Source organism: Camellia sinensis, chromosome 7 (genome assembly GCF_055761805.1).
Source record: "Camellia sinensis isolate YWXY chromosome 7, ASM5576180v1, whole genome shotgun sequence".
Taxonomy (NCBI): Eukaryota; Viridiplantae; Streptophyta; class Magnoliopsida; order Ericales; family Theaceae; genus Camellia; species Camellia sinensis.
In genome coordinates, this window is record NC_138967.1 from 100,209,271 (window position 1) to 100,215,270 (window position 6,000).

General features: G+C 36.4%; 1 long non-coding RNA gene across 1 annotated transcript; it reads left to right on the forward strand.

Moving 5' to 3' along the window:
- The first annotated feature begins 1,270 nt into the window (after positions 1–1,270).
- Positions 1,271–5,714, forward strand: LOC145794716 (uncharacterized). The gene is made up of 3 exons (XR_014334640.1): positions 1,271–1,307; positions 2,191–2,304; positions 5,481–5,714. It is a non-coding gene; the product is annotated as an uncharacterized LOC145794716 (long non-coding RNA).
- The last annotated feature ends 286 nt before the right edge of the window (positions 5,715–6,000 follow it).

The window sequence follows — 6,000 nt, forward strand, 5'->3', positions numbered from 1 at the left end:
TGTAAGTGTAAGAATAAATGGAAAGGATTTTTGAAAAACAGAACAAAAGTCCTGTCATGAAGAATGTTATGAAAATAGACTTGCTGAGTTCTGTTGTGATTTTGAAAGAAAAATCATCTTGTTGAAATGGTAAATTGAAAGCATGTGTGATAATTGGAAGCATGTGTAATTCTCTCTACACTTACATTTTGCATTGCAAGTGTATGATAAAATGCCTCAATGAAATGCTTAGTGAATGACCTTCAGTCTGGTAGTCCATCATTGGTTTTTGTTTAATGTTCAAACAATTTAATTTTTGTTTAATGGATTAGAGATTTTCATTGTAGACAAGGTAAGTTCTCTGTTCTTAGCTTCTGCTTCTACTTTGTCTTTGTGAAGAAACTGTTTCTATTTTGTTTCCATCCCTAAATTGAATCCAGCTTACATTAATTTCTTCATTACAGTTCGGTTTCTGTGATAAACTTCACCATTTCTCAACAATGAAATAAAGGTACCATACACATAACAATTGTCTTAACAAACAAAATCTTTCTATGTGGACTTTCAACAAACACATAGAATGCATCAATACAAAAACACCAAAATCATGTTTAAAACAAATTATGGACCAAGAAGATTTCAACCAATGTAAAGAAAATAGGAGCAAAATCATAGACCAAGCAGATTTCAACCAATTTTCTGTTCTATCTGTCTCGCTCTTCTAATGTTGTGGTTGAGTCGTCATTTAAGTCAAATGGAGGTTATTTAATTTTTTTTAAAAAAAATATTAAATTGTTTTAATTTTAACAAATCTTAAGTGATAGAGTTAATTTTGAATTCAAATTGTGAAGACATAACAACATTACGAGAATGAGATAGAGGGTTGAAATGGAGAATGAGAACAAAAGACCTGAATTTGAGAATCAAAACTAAGGATATTATTGTTCATCAATGTTTATGATATATCTCTAAATAATGGGTTTTAATTGCTATTAAACATAAATGTATAGGTCAAATTATGCAGTCAAGCATGGGAGACCAGTTCTTGTCATGAGACCAGGCTGCCAGGTTTCGTCTAATGCTTATACCTGCCTCTATGTACATATGTTGTAATGCAACTAAATTTTTAGTAGGCTTGAATGAATAAATGCTGTTTGATTCCTTAGCTATACATTATGTGAATTGTTAGATACATGACCTTTTTGAGGTCCAGTATTAAACAAGTCCTCTGTGAATGACTTTCTTTGCTCATGCGTGTTTTTCTTTTCTTTATATATATATATAAACATATATTTGGCATCAAGTTGAACAATGTTGTGGATACCCAGGTCAATCCTCATTATCAAAGATTATTGGATGGGACTGTTGTTTTTCTTTTCTTTCCATTTTCTCACCCCCTTTTTCGTTTTATTTGCATTTTGCTTCAGTCGATCATATTTTTATGCATTACTCAGACATATCACTGCTATGAAAAGGAGATTTTTTTTTTTCCTTTTTCCTATTGGGTGAAGGGGAAAGTCAATTTAGGCTTCCAGCTTCTTATGGAAAAGACATCATGTAATCTTTGATTTTTTTATGCTTTATTCAGTACTAGACTTGCCAAAGTTAACAGTGAACTTATTTGACTTGTTAAAAAAAAAAAAAAAATCTGCTTTCCTTTTGGGTTCAATTGTAAGGTACACGCCCAGCTTCACATTTGTAGAAAAATAATGTGGCACTTTCATGGTTTTACAATTCAATTACCTTGTTGGTCCAATAATGCTTATTATTGGCCTAATGAGTTATATGCTGTGTGCAAAACTCTTTCTGAATTGGAATATGATGAGTGCAGTCAGAAACCCTTTTTGCTACCAGTAGGAGTCCAGCACCTGTTGGATCCAGAGGTCATAACGTCCCCCCCACCCCCCCTCCCCCCAGGCGGTTGAGAATAGATTCATGATTTGATGGCCTCAGAAGCCCCTTGACGTTTAGGGCCAACCTATACTTGGCTGGTTTTATTATGAAACTGTTTCTCCTTTCATTTGACATTTCTGTGCTTTTGTTTCGTTATTCATTCTTTATTCAAGTATGCTTTTCATAATTAGACTAATATAAGTTTGAGGTCTTGTATCTTGAAGTGACTGATATTCACTCCTTGAAGCAGTTTGGGACTGACAAACACAATGGGTTTATTATCTAGCGGGTTAATATTGTATTATCATTTAATTGTAGATTGCTTATTCTATGATAGAGGAGCAAGCAGGAGGGGCAAGATTGTCAGATGACCACATATCATTTGTTGACCTTCTTGGAGATCCACGTTATTGTGGTATTCAATCTGCCGTGGTACCTTTTCTTTTCTACTATTTGTTTTCATTTCTTTTTTGTTTTCTGGTTCTGGAACTGCTGCTTGAGGTTTAATTATGTGGAATGCTCATCATAAATGCTTGCTAAAAATTTCTAAAGATTAATTTCTTCAATGGTTCTAGCTATTAATTTTCCTGCTACTCTAGAATTGTGCTTATGTTGTTTGTTTATGCTTACACACCAATGTTGGTCTGATATTCTATTGCTATAAGCATATGTTCTGTACTGCCCAAAAGTAATTGATGTGAAGAATTGGTAACTTGCAAGAGGTTTATGATTAGATAACCTCAATAAACGTGGGTATGGGATGTGTGCTTGCCCTCATACTCAGTTTTCTAAACACTGTGTTCTCTTAGTAATGCCTGTACATTTCTTTGCATAGGAATGCTGAAGTTCTATGTAATATGAAAGAAATGTTAAGAAACATAATCAAACCAACAGATATGAGGAAGTTGGATAAAATACATCAGCATTACCATGGATTTTTCATCCCTAGGGTAGGCCCAAGAAGTACACAAGGAAATAATTTTAAAATCCAACATGTTTGGTATCATTTTTTCTTTCATTGTTTGTATTTCAGTAACAAAAACAATGAAAAGTTCAAAAATACCCATTGTTTTCATATTGTTTTCATTTTTGTGTAAACAGTTTTTAAATATTTGGAATCAACTTTTTGGTGTTTAGAATACCCAGAATACACAAATGAACAGAAACACTCTACAATTTTATCACCACCATAATCGCGTAGACTGGAAGTAAGGATATGAACCCTCGTTTAAGATCATTGGAGGACTTGTGGCTTGAAGGCTAAAGGAGCAATCATCAAGGTTATTTGGTTCACTCCCTCAGGTGGTTCCACCTTGACCGGTCTTTGATTCCTTAACCCCCACAATTGATGGAAATCAGTATTAGATTTTAAAGAAGGGTTTTAGTTGTAGTTGCACAAAGTGGGGGCGGGATTGGGATTGGGAGTGAGAGTGGGGACAGGATGGAGGACGGGGAGTGAGCACCCTATAGAAGAGTTTAAAGTTGAGAGCGAAAGCGGGAGGGCGGTGTCAGAGCAAGGAGCAAGGCTCCACCAGGAGTTTTAGTCGAAAAAGGGCATTCTGGGGGTGAAAATTCAAAACAACCCCCGAACCACCGTGTGGCTCTCACGGATAGCTTCCCTTTGACAAATAGGACCTGTGACAACTGACGGAATGTAATTCGGACTTGTAGGCTGGGAGTTAGACCTGAAAACACCTTAAACTTAGTTGAAAAAAGGCATTCCGGAGGCTAAAATTCAAAACAACCCCCAAACCACCATGTGGCTCTCACGGACAGCTTCCCCATGACAAATAGGACTTGTGACAACTGACGAAATGTAATTCGGACCTGTAGGTTGGAAGTTAGAGCCGAATATGCTTGAAACTTAGTCAAAAAAGGGCATTTCGGGGGCGAAAATTGAAAATAGCCTCCGAACCACTATGTGACTCTCACGAACACCTTCCCTGTGATGAATAGGACCTATGACAACAGACGGAATGTAATTAGCACGTGTAGGTTGGGAGTTAGAGCCGAAAACGCCTTAACTTAATCAAAAAAGGGCGTTAAGAGGGCGAAAATACGAAACAACCCCCAAACCACCGTACGAATGTCACGGCCACCTTCCCTGTCACAAATAGAACATGTAAAAATAGATGGGATATAATTAGCACACGTAGTTTGGGAGTTAGAGTTGAAAACGCATTAAACTTAATCGAAAAGGGCCGTTAAGGGGGCGAAAATGCGAATTAGCCCCCGATCCACCGTACAGATGTCACGGCCACCTTCCCCATGACAAATAGAACCTGTGACAATAGACAGAATGTAATTAGCACGTGTAGGTTGGGAGTTAGAGCCACAAACGCTTTAAGCTTAACTGAAAAAGGGCGTTGAGGAGGCGAAAATATGAAACAGCTTCCGAACCACCGTAGGGATGTCACAATCAACTTCCCCGTGGCAAATAGGACCTGTGACAATAGACAGAATGTAATTAGCACATTTAGGTTGGGAGTTAGAGTCGAAAACGCCTTAAACTTAACCGAAAGAGGGCGTGAAGAGGGCGAAAATGCGAATCAGCCCCCGAACCACTGTACGGATATCACGGCCATCTTCCCCATGACAAATAGGACCTGTGACAACAGATGGAATTTAATTAGCACGTGTAGGTAGGGAGTTAGAGCAAAAAATGCCTTAAACTTAACCGAAAAGGGCGTTAAGGGGGCAAAAATGCGAAACAGCTTCAAAACTACCATACAGATGTCATGGCCACCTTCCCCGTGGAAAATAGGTCCTGTGATAGCAGTTGGAATGTAATTAGCACGTTTAGGTTGGGAGTTAGAGTCGAAAATGCCTTAAACTTAACCGAAAAAGGGCGTTAAGGGGGCAAAAATGCGAATCAGCCCCCGAACTACCGTACGGATGTCACGGCCACCTTCGCCGTGACAAATAGGACCTGTGACAACAAACAGAATGTAATTAGCATGTGTAGGTTGGGAGTTAGAGCCAAAAATGCCTTAAGCTTAACCGAAAAAGGTCGTTAAGGGAACGAAAAATCGAAACAGGCCCCACCATAGGGATGTCATGGCCAGCTTCCCCGTGACATATAGGACTTCTGAAAACAGACAGAATGTCATTACAACACGTAGTTTGGGAGTTAGAGCCGGAAACGACTTAAACTTATTCGAAAAAGGGAGAATTTGACATCCAATAAATGTTCAACATTTTCATTGTAAATGATGCCATTGTTTCATCATACACGGTGGTCATTTGGGTGGTAAACGTATTAAGAAAGCATGATATGGTTATGGTGATAACCCCGTAGATTACTCAATCATTTTACTTTGATTAGGAAAATGAGAATGAAGAAGAGTTAAAATAAATTTACTACCTTCACATTCTACTCATAAAAATTTATTTTATGAAGAGGTATGCTCCTAAAATTGTATTATTTGTAAATTAAAATCAAGTTTGAAATAAATCTTTCATAATACATACATATGATTGTATTTCAAAAAAATGTTTTTATAGATTGTTCTACCTTAAATGCATGTCATTAGAGCCTTTTTCCTATGTTTTTCTGAATTGATATTTTGTAATGGATGCAATTGTTTTTTTATTTTTATTTTTTGTAGATGGCTTTTGGCATGGACTTGTGGATAGTCTACATTTTTGTTTGTGGAGGACACTTGACACTTTTGTATAATCCTGCTAACTATGTCTTCCTCTGCTTTTCTGAAAGTATATTTTGTATACGGAGGGCTTTGATTTTTGTATGATTCTATATTTTGTATGGAATTATTATTTTAGTTTAGACAATAGTTGGTTTGTATGGACTTTGACATTTAAAGTTATTAATTTTTTGTATACGGATGCAGATTGTGGAATGATTGATAGTATACGTATTATTTTGTTTACATACGTATTACAGGTTGTATGAAATATAGACAGGTTGTGAAGAAATTATAATTTTGTGATAAAACATAAGATCATGTTTTTAGCGACTAAATAATTAGTAGCTAAAAAGAAATTAGAAAAATAGTTTGGCCGACAAAAAGTTTTGTAGCCAAAAAAAAAAAAAAATCAAACATTTAGCGACTAAAAACTTTGTAGCCAAAAGAACAATCAAACATTTGGTGACCAAAAGTTTTGTAG